At 41.6% G+C, this 19333-nt stretch overlaps 1 long non-coding RNA gene across 3 annotated transcripts; it reads left to right on the top strand.

Annotated features, from left to right (window-relative positions):
- The first annotated feature begins 257 nt into the window (after positions 1–257).
- Positions 258–14738, top strand: LOC115299270. 3 transcript variants are annotated; one of them, XR_003912082.1, is made up of 6 exons: positions 258–347; positions 2286–2491; positions 3939–4031; positions 6149–6209; positions 9178–9318; positions 14553–14738. It is a non-coding gene; the product is annotated as an uncharacterized LOC115299270 (long non-coding RNA). The 3 variants fall into 3 exon arrangements; XR_003912081.1 differs by lacking the exon at positions 6149–6209; XR_003912083.1 differs by lacking the exons at positions 6149–6209; positions 14553–14738 and adding an exon at positions 14075–14202.
- Positions 14739–19333: the final 4595 nt, after the last annotated feature.

The following is a 19333-nucleotide window of genomic DNA, read 5'->3' as shown; positions in this document are numbered from 1 at the left end:
CTCCCCCTCTTTCTGTGCCTCCCATGATCATGCTCTCTCTCTGTCTCTCAATAATAAATAAAAACATTAAAAAAAGAGAACACACTATAGTAGCTACTTTGGGTACAAACATGAGAAAAGATACGGTCAGGTTTTGTGGGATCTGAAGCTTGTATAATTGGAGGGCCTCCTTAACAGAAAAACAGTAGAAAAAGAAATAGTATACATCATAAAGGGTAACTATTATGATGGAGATATATAAAATGTATGACCAAAGTTAGGAGAGAGAGGCCCCTTGGAGAAGTCCAGAGTGTTTCATACAAGAGCTGACCATGAAGACTGACTATAGCTTGGCTGGATCTAGAAAGGTAGGAGACCACTCTGGCAGAGGAAGCCATATGCCAAGCCTTGAGAGATGAAACAGAGACAGAGCGAATTGCTGGAGGACTACAAGTAATTCTTGTGTGCTTGTGACTACAAGCCGTGTCTGAGGCTGAAGATGTGTGTTTGAAAAAGGTGATAGAACAATCAAAAACCAGGCCAAGTAAGGACCCTGCAGAGGCTAGACAAGGAGATGATGCTGCTGGAGTAAGGAGTTTAGATACAGTTTTGTAGGCATTGGGTGTTCAGATGTGTTCTTTCAGGCATGTGAGTGTGACTAAATATTTTTGATCAAGCCATCAGGGTTTTATTTTAAGGTCTTCTGTTAGTCTTGTCAAGCATGGAAAAGAATGAGATGGGCTAGAGCAAGAGTGATAAGTAATAGAGAAATGATGAGGGCTTGAATTCAACAATGGAAAAGAGAGGAAAGTATCTTATATAAAAACAACAGAAAAGAGGAGACAATACTTTACATGCCCACCCTAATCAATGAAATAAATGATCATACATTAAATCATATATGGAAAGCTATATAAATAAGCATTTAAAAGTAACACAAATACAAAACATGGTTTTCTTATAAGTTACCATGCAAATTCACAATACATTTGAAGGGAGGTACAAAAAAGAAAAGAAAAGAGCATTGAAAGGAGGATAAATGTAATTTTGGGGTTGATGAGCTAAGCAAGTAGGTAAGGGAGAAGAACAGATCTAGGTTGATTCTCATATTTCTGTCCTGGGTAGATACTTGGAAGCCAGAGCCATAGCAGAGGAAGGGAGATTTGGGGGGAAAGAAGATATGATCAGTCATGACTGCTAAGTATGAGGGCCTGGAGGACATCCAAAGAGAGAAGTCTACTGGGATATGTGATTCCAGAGATCAAGGGAAAGATTTGGCCTAGAGGGTTAGACTTGGTAATATCAGCCCACCTTTGGTATTTGAAAGAGCACGGATGCCCATGCCAGGCAGACTCCTGTCTGTGGAGTGAGGACAGAAGAGGGTGGAGGGCAGAGCCTTGGGAAAAACACATATTGGAGGATGGAGAGGCAAAGGAATCTGCACAACTTGGGGAATAAAACACAAAAGTTCATTAGAATCACAGGGAGAATGTAAACTAATAATAAATAGGGGCACCCGGGTGGCTCAGTTGGCTAAGTGTCCAGCTCTTGATTTTGGCTCAGGTCATAATTTCACAGTTTGTGGGATCAAGCCCCACATCAGGCTCTGCACTAACAGCATGGAGCCTGCTTGAGATTCTCTCCCTCTCTGTCTCTGCCCCTTCCCCTGCTCATGTGTGCATATTCTCTCTACCTCTCAAAATAAATAAACTTAAAAAAAATAAACGATGGAAATAGTGCCTGACATAAAAGACTCTTATTTCTTGGCTCTGGATGTGCCCCAGGATGACACACTTCTTCAAACCTCTTTGGAGCACTTTAATGTGCACCTAGTGTTGAGAATTTTAGGTGATTATATCCAATGTCAGGATTTTGAAGGGCCAACTATAAACTAAAGATTTCTAACTTATATCTCTATCCTGACCTCTTCCCTGAGCTCAAACAAATATACATTTGCTGCTTGATATTTTTTCACATCTAATAGAAATTTTAAAATGACATGTTTAAAATAGCATTCATGGTTTTCCCTCAAATTTGTTGATCCCCCAGTGCTCCCCATCTCAATAAATAGCATCATTTGCTACCCTGAACCCAGGAGTCATGCTTCATCCCCTTTCCCCCCTCACATTCCATTTCTAATCCATCAGCAAGTCTGACTGCTTTACCTTCCAGTATTTCCTGAAGGCACCCATTCTCACCATCTCAACCACTATAGCCCAAGTCCAAGCCACCATCACTCCTTGTCTGGATGACTGCAGTAGCTCCTAAATGATCTTCTTGCCTTCGCTGTTATTCTCTTACACTAGTTACCCTCACAGCTGCTAATGTTTGGCGGTTCGAGTTATGGCTCAGTTTGAAAACCACTGGCCAGAAATGAGATGCAAGGTGCCATAAAAGACGGTCATCTTCATGCACCCAGGGATTGAGGCTGTCCCAGTTCACCTAGCAAAGCCAGCTCTTGGTCGAGACTTGAAGCTTCTTTCAGCCTGCCTCACCTCACAGTGCCTTCAAAGTAAGCATTATAGCCTGATAGCCAGCCCATTCCCCATCTTCCAATTCCAAACTTCTATCTGCTCACTCATATTTGGACCTGCCACTGATACTCTTGCAGCCCTAAAATAGGACTTGACTTTCCTATTCACCTTGGGACTTGCTTAAACTAGTCCCTCATTGTTTCTCTAACTTCCTTCTGCATTCCACCTAGTCTCCGAGTACTTCAAGGCCAACATGGCAAAACTGTGCAGGAGCCTAAAGTAAATAATTTAAGAGTCATTCAATAAGGCCTAATGGAAGGTATGTCCTTGGTCAACTTGCTCTCCTGCCTGAAATTTTTACACAATGTCTTTCTGGGAGAGGTAGAATGGAGGAGGACAGATAATGGCTGTTATGAGGTGTATTAGACTTCTCCAGAAAAGCAGAACCAGTAGGGGATGTGTGTGCATAGACAGAGAGAAAAAGAGGGACAGAGATAGAGAAAGAAAGATAGAGAGACAGAGAGATTTAAAGAATTGGCTCACATCACTGTAGAGGCTGGCAAGTCCAAGGTATACAGGTAGGCTGTAGACCAAGGAAGGATTTGATGTAGATGTCCATGGGCAGTCTGCTGGAAAACTTCCTTCTTCCCTGGGGGGTGTCAGCCTGTTTCCATTAAGGCCTTGAACCAATTGGCTGAGGCCTTTCCATATTATAAAGGACAATCTCCTTTATTCAAAATCTACTGATTTAAATGTTAAACTCACCTAAAAAGTACTTTCACAGACATCTAGAACAATGTCTGACTAAATATCTAGGCACTGTGGCTTAGCCAAGTGGATGTATAAAAATAACCATTATAAAAGGCTGGTGTCGTTTGGAAGGGTAACAAACCATCAACCAGATATGTGTGTTTCTATATAAACTATATTGTCCCCACCCCAGTCACTGCATGCTCTTCTTGGACTTTTTCATACATTACTTTTAATTTCCCTCAGAGGTGCTCTTTAAAGTATTACCTAATAGATATATTATAAAGAGATGAAAGTAATTTGTGGTTCTCACAAGATGTGGTTCTCATAAGATGAAAGTAATTTGTGGTTCTCAAGTGGATAAGTGAGTTGACAATTCAAAGCTAAATTGAAACTTCCATTCTAGAAATTGCCCTTTGGGTATTATTGGAAGACTACTCCAAAGGTCCTCAGAAGGTAGTTGCTGAAGGATACAGGGGACGATATGGATGGCCACTAACGTTTAAGTGCCAACACCCCAGACCCATGCCTACCTTATGCACTGTTACCTCTAGCATGGCATCAGGCACTCTATGGATGTTCGAGAAATGTTTGTGGAGGGAGTAAGTGGCCCTATACGTTCCCAATTAAAGCTGGTTTTATCGTTTGTGTTCTGTATATGGTGCCTCTCTAGGACCACAAAGTGTATGACTCTTGTGATGTTACCTGGATCTTTTTTTCTTTAAACCAATACAGGGTGGCAAGGGAAGGACAACAATGGGAATGATGACAGCACGCACAGGAGCTAGACTGTCTTTCTGAAGTCACAGCCGCATGCCACCACTTACGGTCTGTGTGATCCTGGCCGAATCACTTAGCTTTTTGTTCTTTGGTTTACTCCCGTGTAAAATGGGGATAATGATAATATTTATCATTGAGAGCTACCGCGAGGACTACGTGAGAATGTGAAGTGCCTGATGCAGTACCTCACACATAATAATATTGTTTATTACAATAGTAGTAAGAGTAGTAGTTGTTATTGTGACAGTACTTTTATTGTTATTTAACTGAACACTTCTTCAAAGAGTTTACCTATAAAGACTTACTCCATTCCTTTTGAGTAAAATCATTGGTTTGGTGAATTACTTACCTCTCACTTGCATAGAGTCATCAAAGCTGACAAAACATGGCCCCTCTAACCACCTTTCTGGCTATGATCCATACCCTCAACTCCAAACACTGGATACTTCCTTAGATTTTGATATCCCTCTAATGTCATACCTTCTATGTACCTCAGAGATGTGCCTATTCCTTCTAAGGTGATATTAGCTAAACCCAGCAGGTGTGAGATGAGGTGACCTTAGTACTTACCATATTTTACTCTTATTTCCTCAGGTGGCTTAGAGTTTACAGTTAGTCTTAGAAGGACATGGCTTGGTGTATGCGGGCCAGTGGAGCTTAGAGGGGGGCTGTCGGTGGTCACTAGTCACCATGCTTTCTGGGGAGAGCAAGAGTATTAACCAGGTGTCCTGGCCAGCCTCCAAGTTTGGCTCAGGGAGTTTTACCTCCTGAAATTCCCTCCTGTCCTTTCAATTGGATATGGTATTCTTCTTGGCTTCCTGTCCCAAACTGAGGTCCATGGGATTGTGGTGCGGCTGCCGAACAGCTGCTGCATTCCACCACTGAGGTGCTGTGCATGGGTCACAGTGGCGGATGAAGCAAGAGGCTTATGCACAGCTTGGCCAAGGTATCAGCTTGCAAAATATCTGGGGACCCTCTGGGATGAAGGACTCTGGGCACAGCAGAGATGCTGTAGTGGTGACGTGCACTGATTCATTGCTATCTCCAGGAATGTCATGGGCCTTAGCAGTGTGGACCAGAGCCCATGTGGTTCCTTGTTCTGCCGGCCTGAGAGCTGGTGTGAGAGGACCAGCTATGTGGTGTTCACAGCAGGATGGGGTGATTGACAGGAGCGAGAAGCCCCAGGGGTGAATTTCAGCTGCTAGGTCTGGCCAGATGGGAGAGGCCTCCCATGTGTGCTGGGGTGGGTTTAGGAGCTTCTAGGATATCTAGCCCATTGACTCACCTTGCGTTTCAGAATTTATATTTTTTGGTGGAATGCTAATGGCCCATAACCGGGAGGAATGTGATAAACACAGTAATGACAACAATGAAATCCTACACACTGACAGTGAAATCAAAACACTTGCCTGGTGTGAGCCTCCCCTGACTACATATAGGGAAGGGTAAAAGAAAAGCAAAATATTTGAAATATCTAATTTTATGTCAACTTATCAAAAATATACCTGAAAAGTCCGTTTAAAGTCAAGGGACTAATAGAAAGAGCTTATTCTGTAACTTCGGGGAAATCTCTGAACTGGAAATTGTGCAGAGACCCTCCCTTCTCCCACTGTCTCACACATTTCTGAGCCTTGCCTAGGATTTCAAGATTAATGCCCCAGTGGCTGTGGAAGAAATGATCCGGTGATTACTTATCATTCATATGACCATGGAGACTGTTTGGGAAACTGGACCTAATTTGTTCCAATGAAGTCAGGCAATGACTTAACTTGAACCACAAATATATGAAAAGTCCAGGAACTATGTATGTTTTTCTCTCCTCTTTCAGCATCCTTTTCTTTTCCCCACAGATCTCCCAGCTTCTTTTGTTTTCTTTGTTTGCTCTAACCTTTCTTTTTTCTCTGCACTCCTTTTCACCCCAATCCCATTGCTGAGAAAACTGAGAACAGTAATTCAGGCAGATAATGAACTAGAAAAGGTTCTGCTCTTTGGCCCTAAATCAACTCTACAGAAATCACAGAAACCTCAAAGTAGATGGAGTTTTAGGAATGAACTTTAAAACTGTTAGAAACCCCTAAAGGGAGTCCCCTGGGGACAGAAGCCTTGGGAAGAGGGGCAAAAACAGAGCATTGGGGAACAGGTTAATTCTATTCTTTCCTCTCCAGGGAAGAATGCCTGCCCCATTCGTTCTTTATCAGTCAATCCTGGGTCAGTGAGGACACTGAGGTGAGTGCCCAGAGCCCTGTTGGTAAGAGAAGCTGCTAAGAGTAGATATTCACTCCTTCACCCGATTCCTCTGTAAACCTTCAGGACTTAATGGTTAACAGCCAGGAGACTAGTACTTCCCAGGATTGCTCCTTGTGTCCTCTCCTATAGCCCATGCCTCTTTCCCAGAATTACTAGTCTTCTATTTTTCAGTTTTGCTCCTTCCGGACTCTGGACTAAGCACTGAAGGCCTTTGTCACGGGCTCAAGAGTCCATGAAAGCCATACTTCAGGCTCTGTGTCCTTCCTACAAATGAATCCACCAAGTGTAGAGTGTGCAGTTTTGCATGCTTAGGGAATTTCTCTTCGCTACTCTTTTTAAGCAGCTCCCCGCAAGTGCAGCTAGAGTGTGATAGTAATTCATTTGTTGCTATTATGGCAACTCACGTGTGAGCTGAGATTTTTCCCTTGATTTTCAATTGTTTGTAGAGATCTGTGTCACTACTGCCAGGAGGCCACACTGAGGGAGAGGAGTTCCGGGTTCTTGAGACTGTTGAACCATCTGTTCATGAAATTTACTTGCACTGTTTTGACCCTCTCAGGCCCAATGCTGGGTTTTCTATTTCCATCATTCAGTGGGTCGCTGACGCGCTCTCTTGCTGCTTACCTGGTTGGATCTGAAGATAGGTCATAGCAAACAGTTATGGTCATATACTCACTTGCTATCCCAGGGTCAGGCTCTCAGGCTCTCCTAGGCCCTACCACTGTTTATCAAATGGTAGATAATATGGGTTGTAGAGACACGGTTTATTTTAGAATTCTGGGAGCCTGCCCTGAATATACACATCCAAGCGCTAACTGCTGGAGCTCCATGTTGCATCCGTATCCAGTCCCTAACCACCTCTGTAGGCATTCCCTCTGCTGGGTCAGAAGATCCATATGGCAAGAGGACCTCTTATGAAGCTATTTCTTGCACTGAGCCATATTCAGAACTAACATCCTCTGAGTTACCTGGTAAATGGGTTAACACATTATTCCCAGGTATGAGATGGGCTACTTTCCAATTTGAAAGAGGACTACCAAATACGGTGCCTCCTACTTAGTGGTGGAGGGTTCAAAATGCAGTAAGTTGTACTTTGCCATAAAGGAGATACCTCAGCATGCCCTGTACCACTAGTCTCTTGGCTGTTGACCATTAAGTCCTGAAGGTTTAGAGAGGAAGGGAGTAAAGGAGTGAATATCTAAAACTTTACTAACACAGAAGATTCCCAAATTTTCATGAGGTGATCTCCCACCCTCTGGCTGCCATGTGTCTAATAAGATCATCTGCATCCTGCTCACCACACCCAATGTATAGCCTCACGGTGATTAGTGAAAAGCAAACAAAATAAAGGTTTCCCCACCTATCATGTTGGCAACATTAACAAAGTGACTTAATGATGTACATTTTTTGAGTCTTCCAGGGATTTGGGGAATTGTCACTCCTAAGCGTTGATAATGAGTATATAACTTGGTATATTTCTGTAGGCAGCATAGCAATATCTGTATTTGATGTATATAATGTACATACATACTTACATGCATATGTGTACATGTATAATTTAGAAAATATATTGGGTGTATATATATATATGTAAATATATACATAAAACATAAATATAACATTTGCATAACTTTTAATCCAATGACTCATGTCTCTGTCTTTATCCCAGAGAAATATAAGGGCAAAGAAATGCATAGCAAAAAACTTCCATTGTAGTACTATGTATGAGAAATTTAAAAAGATGGACAAACTGAATACTTATTAAACAGAACTTGCAAATAAATTATAATACATACATAATTTTATACAATTAAGTATACTACCACTGAAAATTATTATGTAATTATTTTGACATGCTGTAGAGAAAAATAAGTATTTTATTTAAAAAAAAAAACCATTTCTCAGGCATCTGGGTAGCTAGTGGGTTGAGCTTCCAATTCCTGATTTGAGCTCAGGTCATATCATGGTTTGTGAGCTCAAGCCCCACATTGGGCTTTGAGCTGACAGTATGGAGCCTGTTTGGGATTCTCTCTCTGTGTCTCTCACCTGCTCACTTTCTCTCTTTCTCTCTCTCAAAAATAAACAAACTTATAAAAAAAAACTCCATCTCCTCAGGAAGTTGTCTCTTACTCCTTAGGTTAAGTAAAATTCCTTGTAATATGCATACCTTCTTGGACTTTCCATATTACAACGCTAACTTCTCTTGAAATTCTTGCTGAATGCCTATCTTTACCCCTAGACAGTAAGGTTCAGAACAAGGATTGCTCATACCTGCATCTCAGTTCTCAGAACTATGACTATTAGATTCAGTTAAATAATGTGACTATTCATTTACTTATTTAGAGAGAGGGAGAGTATGCACACATATGTGTGAGCAAGGAAGGGGCAGAGAGAGAGAGAGACAGACAGACAGACAGATAGGATCCCAAGTAGGCTCTGTGCTGTCAGTGCTGATCCTGACACAGGGCTCAATCCCAGAAACCCTGAGATGATGACTTGAACTGAAATCAAGAGTTGGATTCTTAACCAACTGAGCCACCAAGGTGCCACCATTTTTAATTTTTTAAATCTTTAGGTTCTTAAATAAATGCGACTTTAATAGCATATTCCCATTTATGTAAAACATGTGTGCACAGGTGTATATATGCACAGAGAGATGCCTGGAGGGATGTTTACTGACATGTAAGCAAGGTTATTTCTCGGTGGTAGGTTTTGAGTAATTGCTGTTTTCTTTTTGTACTTTTCTGTGCTATATTAGCCTTTAAAATTAGTATTAACCATTTTTCCACAGAATAATTAAGATCACTTCATTGTCTTTAACATAATGCTTTGTCAGTATTTTTGGTGCTATAGATGATAGTGCTTTTCACATAATAAAATATTTTTGTGTGATCCAACATTTAGTAGAATCCAACATATCATCCTTATTTTTCCTCTACCACCACAGGTAGCTAGCTACTTCACATCAGACCAAAACAATAGCTCCAGGAAACAGTAAATCCTGCTAAGTCATGCATCCTCCTCTGTCCTTATCACAAGCAGCTGAGCCTCAGTGAGCCTCTGGGTTGATCGCTAAGCCAATGAGGAGGTGAGCAGACCACCATGTGTTCCTTCTTGAAAGTAGCCTATCTTAAGATTCCAACAAAATCCCAAGCTGAGAAGGTCTGCCTCTTTCTCTTTTCTGTTCTACATTCATGTCTGCAAAATAGCATTTGAGGAGCTTTGTCAGTCAGGACAAGCTATACTATGCTGCAGTGACAACTCCAAAATCCCAATAATTTAAAACAACAATGTGTTCTTTGCATTATCCTTACTTCAGGACAAGAATGATGGAGCAATGGCTATCTGGAGTTGCTCTTAACCTATAAAGGAGGGAAAGGTAGTGGTAACAGTGCACCCAGTTCTTAAAAATCTTCTCCAGAAGTGGGCACCTGGGTGGCTCAGTTGGTTGAACATCCTACTCTTGATTTCACCATGATCTCATGGTCGTGAGATAGAGCCCCCCCATGTCAGGGGCTGTGCTGTGCTGAGTGTGGAGCCTGCTGAAGATTCTCTCTCTTCCTCTCTCTCTCTGCCCCTCCCCTGCTCACACTCGCTGGCTCACTCTCTGTTACCAAAAAAAGAAAAAGAAAAAAAAATCCTCTCCAGAAGTAATATTATTCTACTGAAATTTTACTATTCAAAATATCCTATGTGCTCAAGGGAGAAACAGAAATATTTGTTTCTTGGCAATAACTATCAGAGTAGTGTAGCCTTTTATACAGTCATTTTTATACACTCAAGCTAATTTTAATTCAGCAGCCTTATTTCTAGGTCATGTTAACCACATATTCATTAAAACAATTTTCTAAATGCCTACTATATGGCTCAAGGCTCTGCTATCTACTAAGGATATGGGGCTTGATACCTGCTTTATCATGTGTGATCAAAAACTGCATACACTATTTTTAAAACCTTTTTAAAGTTTATTTTGAGAAAGAGAGAGAGCATGCTCACGTGAGTGGGTGAGGAGCAGAGAGAGAGGGAGAGAGAATCCCAAGCAAACTCTGTAATATCAATACAGAGCCCAATGCAGAGCTCGATCCCGTGAACCAGGAGGTCATGACCTGAGGCAAGATCAAGAGACAAGAAGCTTAACAGACTGAACCACCGGATGCGGCAAAAAAATTGCATACACCTTTTCAAAGCAGTTGACAACATAGAGCTGTAAAAGAACCTTAACAGCCTCTGCTTTGTGATTCTCTTTAATGTAAAACTGACAAAGTGAAATGGACCAAAATGTAGAGCAAAGAGGTGCAGGTTGGAATTACATATATGGAATACAGAGAGTGAAAAACCCCAAGTGCCTGAAGGTCCTTTTCTGGCAGATGTGTGTGACAGAATGATGGCTGTGCTGTCCTTTGTGGTGGCCTCCACATTTTCACTTGAGCTGGGAACCAGTCTGTACATCCGCTGTACATCTGGTGAATCAAATGGGGAGGGTGAGGAACCATGTCTTCATCATAGATTTGAGGCACAAAAGCTGAAAGACAATTGAACATTTTCTTCAGGCTCCAGATCAGGCCCATATCACAGACCTGGGTGCACCCTGTCATGGTGACTGCCTCCAGCTGGAAGGCCCTTTATAAGAGTGGAGCAGCCATATTTTCAAGCTCTAAAAATTCTGCTGCCCAATAGAAGCTTCTTCAAGGATAATGAATAAATCCCTGCATGTGGCTGGGAGGCCACTTTCTAAAAGGCTAGTACACATTTTTGTTAGAAGTGTGGTGGGCAGAAGGCTTGGGTAGCTTGGTCTTTGGTAAGAAAGTTCTGGTTTTGTCAGGGATGTAATGAGATGTTGAGTCAATTTGCAGATTATTCATGTCCTTGATTGCATGGCTGGTTCTACCCGATATTTATGTACTGTGAGGGATGAGAGACCGCGATGGGAGCCGTGTGGCACGGGGCTGGGGATGACACCCTGGGTTTTGGCCCCAATTCACTCCATGGGTAATGTTCCCTTGGTCACCATCAGGAGCCTGGCTTGTGAAGTCACAAATGGTTGCACAGCTTCATGACTTGATGAGTATGAACAACTGTCCTATCTTAAGGATAGAACATTCTTCTCTTTCAAACCACATGAGAATGAACTACCAACGGCTGCTCGGGGATTTTTAATGGTGATAGTAAGCCCTGTAATTACTATTCTGGACCCCTAACACCCACCATCTCTTTTGCCAAGTTGACTAAAGGTCACCCAATGTTTCTTCATTAAAACATCAAGCGCCCTGGAAAAATGTGAAATTGCTGCTAAATGAAAACCAGTTAAAGAGCCGAGGCCAAAAATTGTTGGCACCCTTCATGCTGAATTATGCAGTCTGCACATTGCAGGCAGCCTGTGGATCCTGAGACTGTCACAAACAGGGGAATGTGACTCTTTCTCCCAACAGGAAGGGCCTCTGCCCAGCAGTCTGGGCCCCAGGCCATGGCTGAACCTTACTGCTGCTCCCAAGGAAAGCTTTCTGCTTCATCCACAGATGGAATGATTATGATGTCAAGAATACGTATTTACTTAATTTGTTTTTCTAAGCATGAAACAGCCTGGCTCTTTACAGGTCTGTGAACTGTATCTTTATTCTCCAGGATCCATAATGGCGAAGGTTGTTCTCCGTGTCATTCCTTATTCACACTGCTCCTCCCTGCTCCTCTAGCACTGGGTACCCAGTGCATACGTGCTGTCATGGTTCCCTGGCAGAGCCCCCTCACAGGGCTGGCACTGTTGCCTTCCATCATTCCTTCCACTTCAGGTGCCCACATCCTGGTCTCACAGCTAAGTGACCTGCCCCGCTGTTGTGATGAGTCAGATCTTCATTACGCGTTAGGCATTCATCCAAGCCGGTAGCTCAAAGTCTTGATTTACTGATATGATGCATTTGCACAATAAGAAAATTCTTTAACACCTTCATCCAAAAAACAGTGATCAGTGGGAATTCAGGGACTAAGGATGCGAAGTTGTCTAGGCTTGGGATTGTGGGGAAAGTGCAAGGACCTTTCCTATGAAACTGCAAAGGTGGTGACTTTTCTCACTTAACTTTTAGGTTGGCATTCCACATAGGCGAAGCTGATTAAACAGAACCCTGCTATTGTTCGCAGTCATAGTTTTCCCCCATCGTGAGCATGCTTCGCTTTATGTCCCATTCTAGACACTTGCCCAGAAATCAAGGCATGCTTTGCTTTATGTCCCATACTTGACACTATCTCAGAATAGCCATTTGGATTGTACTACAGATCTTTCCCTGCACTGACTACTGTGAGAGAGGTATTCGAATTTTACATAGTTTGAGGAGGGAATCAGACAGTTCCTGTATTATGTTTACTATGTGCCTGTCTACAAACTTCCCTTTGGTCTATATAAAATGCCCCACCCAACAAACCTGGCTCAGGAATGTCTTGCCTTAATGTTCCCTGATAGAGTTGCAGGGATATAGGACAGTCTCTGTTACACCTGGGAGATTCTATCGCTTTTCTTTTCTTTCTTTTTTCTTCTCTTTTCATTTTTTTTCTTTCTTATCTTCTCTTTAAAATTTTTTTTGAATGTTTATTTATTTTTAGAGAGAGAGAGAGAGCAGGCAAGTAGGGGAAGGTCAGAGAGAAGGAGATACAGAATATCAAGCAGGCTTCAGGCTCTGAGCTGTCAGCACAGAACCCAACACAGGGCTAAACTCATGAGCCATGAGATCACGGCTTGAGCCCAACTGACCGAGTCACTCAGGTGTGCCTCTTTTCTTTTTCTTTTTCTTTTATCTTTTCTCTTTTCTTTTCCTTTCTTTTTCTTCCTTCTTTTCTTTCCTTTTCTTCCTTCCTTTCTTTCTATTCCTTCCTTCCTTCCTTCCTTCCTTCCTTCCTTCCTTCCTTCCTTCCTTCCTTCCTTCTTTCCTTCCTTCCTTTTCTTTCTTTCTTTCTTTTTTTCTTTCTTTCTTTCTTCTTTCTTCTTTCTTTCTTTCTTTCTTTTTTGCCTTTAAGTGATTTGAGATATATAGTTTAGCCTCAGGACCAATTTAATATGATCCAAATCAACATGTAGCAGTGTAAAAAAATAAAATAAAATAAACCTTCCAAATTCATTGGATGCAAATTTTTAGGTTGCAAAATTTTATATATAGAATGACTTCAACAATATAAAAAAGGATATACATTGATTAAGAATTCATAAATATTAGCAATGGTTATTAATGGGATAGTGAGATTACAGGTGATTTAGAACTTCTCTATATTAAACTTATTTCCATATGTTCCAGAACAGGTGTATGTTAAGGAAGAAAATAAATGTTGCCTTAAAATAAAAAGCACGAGTCTGAAGTTACAAGAGCTTTATTCCAGTCCTGGCTCCATTAAAAATGGATTTCAAATATAAAATAGGTTGATTCTGATAAGACTCTTTTTAGTCAAGTGAGAAATGAGTAAAAAGCACTGTAGAAAATATAAAGGGATTTTAAGCAGCTTCTTAAACATCCCCAGAGGCACATGGTAACCAAGCCAGAAGTGACTCTTGTATCCACCTACCCCTGGATCAGGTGGATCTCAAAGCAAAGCAGAAATCTAGCTGCTAAAATAAAGTGTAAGATCAAAATTAAAAATGCAAGGTTTACATGCTGCTGAATTTCCTGAGCTCATTTACTTTCTCCCTGCCATCAGCAAGGTTTGTCTCAAAGATGGGGCCAGACTGAGACTGCAAAAATGAGCTCTCAGCAATGAGACCAGAGAATTGTGGGAAAAAGGCAACCAGTATATAACTACAGATTTTTTTTTTTAATGATGAAATGTTGGGGACAGATTCCACAAATGGCTTTTTTTTTTTTTTTTAGTTTTGCAGGACTCTTACATCAATTTCAATAGCTGTATTTAAAACATGGACCTGCCTTCAGTCTGTGTGATAATGAGCCATGCTATGACAAATGTACCTTGGCAGTCCTCTCAAACAGCGGAATCCCAGTGGCAAGTACCAGCAGGAATAGCAGGCGTACACATGATCCAGGGATCAAGCAAAGCAAGGGATCCATCTGGCAGTTTTATATCATGCAGGAAAAAAATTACTGATAGGTGGGGTGAAATATGAGGGTCAAGGAAAGGAAAACAAGCTGTAGCACCATGATTAACCAAGGAGGACTGACTAAAAGCTCAGCTTGGGAGGCAATGCTGTCTTACTGGACATAGTAAGGAAAGTAAAACAGTCCCCGCATTGGTTCAGCCTGCACCCCCATATGCTTAATGATGTCCTTAGCAGCAGCAATACCACACTCACAGTCCACTGGGCACTTTTACTTTCATCCCCCTCCTTTCCAGGGAATCATGCTTCCTCAGACACGTCTGGCCAGGAAGAACTAGGAGCAACATGTTCAAACTGTTCCAAGCAAAGGAGGTTTTCTGGTGAAGCTTCAGTGTGGAATTCCCAAGAAGCTAAGAACTAACGTGGAGTAAGCCTTTGTGGAAAATCTAATCAGAACTAAAGCAAACTGGTCATTCAATTTATCATGGGATCCATATTTCTTTCTAAGCCCACTACTTACTCTCATTGTATAATCTCTCATTACACTGACAAGCTTAATGACTTATTCATTGCTTCCACATCCTGAAATTTTGGCTTACACATGGCTCCACCTTATCACAGCCACCTGGGATGTGGGTCGGGCAGATTTATTTAAAAGGGATGTAACCAGGACGATCATTAACTAGTGCACACTATGTTGATCAAAACTTGCAACCTGCAATGAGGAAACACAGGAAAATATGAACTCCATCAGGGCAAGGACTGGTCCATCTTGTTCATCATGATGTCCACAGTGACTAAAATAGTGTCCAGTACATAGCAGCTAAGTGATTAAACAAAGACTTTAAGAAAGCATTTAGTGCTCATCGTTGTAAGCAGAGTATTATGCTTGATAGTAGAGAGAAGGGATAAAAGAGAATTTTAAGAATTAGAATCCCTGCCTTTACATTCTAATCTAATTGAAAAAAAGTCATGAATATAAAAGTCATACAGATATAATCGATTTATCAACAGCCTCAAGGGAAGTAAATCACAGTAAATGGGAAATTGAGGAGAGATGATTAAGGGGTTGTTAATAAAAAGTTAAGGGACACAAACAAGGGTTGGTACATCATCAGAGAGTTATCAGGAGATCAGAGGTGTCACCATCCCTAGATCTAGAGAGACAAAGTCGGGGAGAAGTTACTAGAACAATAGTAGCTGGATGAGAGATAGCCTTTGGTGGAGCTAGTTGGGAAGCTGAGGGTATAAAATCCCTGACTTATTTACCTCCAACCTCTAATTTCTTACCTGTGCATCCCACTGACTAATCCACAACCTCAAGACACAAGGGATGGGGTCAAGATCATCTATAAAGTTACTCTTCTGGGGCATAGCACAGGGCAAAGAAGGATGAAGAGAAAAAATTATAAATATCTGGCAAAGTGTGGGACATTATTCTTTTGGTGTTCTGAGATTCAACTGACAGCTTTGGAGGGAGTGCCCCCACACCAACAAGCAATTTGCAGACATCAGCAGAGTGTCCTCCAACTCAGGATACCAATCACTAGCCCAGGTTACCCTTGCTTCCCACTGCCCTGCTACAAACTAGAGGTTCCCAGGTTACCTCATTAACACAACAAAAGACACCATTATCACTCTCTAAATTTAGGAAATCCCAAGGTTTGTTTTTTTTAAATTTATAATAGTTTATTGTCAAATTGGTTTCCATATAACACCCAGTGCTTCTCCCCACAAGTGCCCCCCTCCATGACCATCACCCCCTCCCTCCGCCATTCAGCCCTCGGTTAGTTTTCAGTATTCAATAGTCTCTTATGATTTGTGTCCCTCTCTCTCCCCAACTCTCTTTCCCCCTTCCCCTCCCCATGGTCCTCTGTTAGGTTTCTCCTGTTAGACCTATGAGTGCAAACATATGGTATCTGTCCTTCTCTGCCTGACTTATTTTGCTTGGCATGACACCCTCGAGGTCCATCCACTTTGTTACAAATGGCCATATTTTGTTCTTTCTCATTGCCATATAGTACTCCATTGTATATATATATCACATCTTCTTGATCCATTCATCAGGTGATGGACATTTAGGCTCTTTGCATGATTTGGCTATTGTAGAAAGTGCCACTATGAACATTGGGGTACATGTGCTCCTATGCATCAGAACTTCTGTGTCCTTTGGGTAAATCCCTAGCAGTGATATTGCTGGGTCATAGGGGAGTTCTACTGATAGTTTTTTGAGGAACCTCCAAAGGTTTTGAGAGCTGTATGCCATGGACTAAGACCAAATATAAATGAGAAATATATTTGGTCATCTGAATAACCAAATATGTATTTCTTATAAATTATAATATCACAATTATTAGTGTGGATTTTAGCATTTCCATCTTATTGCACACGATTCATTCCTTTTCCAGCCAGAAGCAGATTGTTAAAGCAGATAAACAAACAGAAACAGGTCATCTTTCTACTCCCAATCTCAAAACTGAGGATTGTCTAGTCTATGGGGAATAAATAATCTTGTGTTTCAGGTTTTGGGAATTATTAATTCCAAAAGTTACCTGTATAGTTCTAAAACAAATCCTAGAGGTTGAAATGCTTACTTTTGCCATTACAAATAATATAGAGTGTAAGAGTTGCCATGGGAAGACAACTGAGCGGCCACTTTGCTGTGGAGAGTTGCGAGCACTGACAACCCCCACTTGCAAACGTGGAATGACCTGAGCCATTTAAAAAGTACCAGTGGCCATTTGATTGCAGGTCAGATAATAGTTCCAGGCACTGCCAGGGACCGACAACCCCCACTCTCCAATCTGGACTGTCTCAAACTGGAATGCCTCACCATGGAATTCCAGCATCCTCCACCCCATCGAAGTGAACAGCCAATTGAATCCTGCCGCCGTCCAAAGATGCCCCTACTTGGCTATTGGCCCACCTGGGCTCAAACCCAGAACTCCTGCACCCATAAAACACCTTGGTCTCCCATACCAGGTGTGACTTCCCTGACTCCCCACTCCAGAGTCACGGAACCTCGCCCAAGAATTGCAGACTCCAATAAAGGCCTTCTTGGCTCCATAACTTGGTCTCTCTCTTTCCCCTCACCTCTGCCTCCATCTATCAAACCTTACATAGAGGAAAGAAATTATTTTTTTCCCAAAAAGCCTGCCAGGAAAAGATAGAGAGAGAAGCAAGAGTTAGAGAGGTTTCTCATTGATCTGCTCCTGCTTAGCTAAACTTTAAGGGAGAAGACTGTGGAGAAAACATCCAAATAAATGTGTGGGAAATCTCAGAGGTTGACAGAGGGAGGAGGGCTTAGTTTTATACTTCTCAGGGCAGAGCACATTTTGAAGCTCTGTGGGAAGGAGCTGTATTTAACATAATAATATAGAGAAAAATGGTGGTACTTAGTGACCCAGAAAAGTCAGATAAAGAAGGGTGTCCTGGTGGGTAAGCCAGTGAGCCAGAGGACAACCTCAAGGGGACTTGCATAATTAAGCATGGCCTAGAGAAGTTGGATGCAATTTTTAGGCCTCTCAGGTTGCCCCCAAACTGGAAGAGGCTGAGGATGGAATAAGTCAGTGGGCCACTGTGACAGGAACCTTATAACTCATGGCTGTGGTAGGAATTGTGGAGCTAAGCATTATGACCTACAAAAGTTAGATTCAACCAGTTGTATCTCAGAAAATACCAGCATAAGATGCTCAAGGTCAAGACAATATCAACCAACTAACATCAGAGACTCTGATAACACATAGAAGAGCTTATATAAAAATATGAGACCATCCCATCTCTGTGAAAACAGTGCGTGTGTGTGTGTTTGTGTATGTGGCGACCAGCTGGAGTAGGGGAATGGAGAGAAAACACTATTTACTCCCTGAACAACCTGAGTTACTCAGAAAAATGTTTTGTTTTTAAAGAAGAGTCTAAATTTTCTAACTTCCTTTAGTTGGCAAGATTAGAACTCTATCCATAGCACTAACTCTCTCCCCTGAAGGAGAGATAGGTTTGATAAATATTTAGAAGGTAAAAGCGATTGATTAGATTGGGATGATGGAGAAAATGGAGGTAAGATTTCCAACTAGCTTCATCATTCGTTGAATAGTGGAACCACCAAAAGAGAGCATACTCTGGTAGAAAGATGAATTCAAACATACATACATTTAGATTGACTGCCTATAAGACATTAGACATCCAGATGGATATAGGCAATCAACCAGAAGAAGTCAAGGCTTAAAACAGAGGTCTAGGGGTGCCTGGGTGACTTAGTTGGTTAAACATCTGACTTTGGCTCAGGTCATGATCTCATGGTTCATGAGTTCAAGTCCCGTATCAGGCTCTGTGCTGACAGCTGGGAGTCTGGAGCCTGCTTCAGATTTTGTGTCTCCTTCTCTCTCTGTGTCCCACCCCCACCCCCACTTGTATTCTGTCTCTGTCTCTCTCAAAAATAAACAAACAATTAAAAAAAACAGGTTTGGCTATGATTCTAGACATGTTAACAGTTAAATAGCTATAATGGAAAATTGCCATCAAAGAATACTTATTTTGGGGCAAATCTCATGCTAAGTAATTGGCAAATATTGTCCTATTTGATCCTTACTAATAAAATAGTTATATCAAGGTACAGGGATTCAACCTCCTACATAAATTCAACAGCTTCTAAATAGTATAGCTAAAGTTTAAACTCCATTTATTACAAACTCATGTGTTATACAATATCCCCAGCCCTGAGAAACCCTAAGAGCAGATATGAGAAATAAGGGGACCAGTGGACCAAAGGCAGATACTGATGAAGCACCAGCATTTAAGGCGTAGGAAGAGAAACAAGTGGCAACAAACAAGCTGGAGAAAAATAAGCCAAAAGACCAGAGAAAATTCAGAAAAATGTGGGGTTACAGACACCAAGATAATGGATTTTGTCAAATTGGAAGTCAAATCAAGGTTGTCAGGTTCCACAAAGATAGGCAGGCTCAGCAGCAATCCACCATTAGACAGAGAGGATACATCCTAGACTGAACACAGGTATGACTCGAAGACATAGCGATCTGCATGAGCAAGAATCCCAGACCACCATTTCACCCCCTATGAG

The sequence above is a fragment of the Suricata suricatta genome, chromosome 8, assembly GCF_006229205.1.
Source record: "Suricata suricatta isolate VVHF042 chromosome 8, meerkat_22Aug2017_6uvM2_HiC, whole genome shotgun sequence".
Classification (NCBI taxonomy): domain Eukaryota; kingdom Metazoa; phylum Chordata; class Mammalia; order Carnivora; family Herpestidae; genus Suricata; species Suricata suricatta.
The sequence above is the reverse complement of the archived record's forward strand: the minus strand, read 5'-3'. Positions and strand labels throughout refer to the sequence as shown.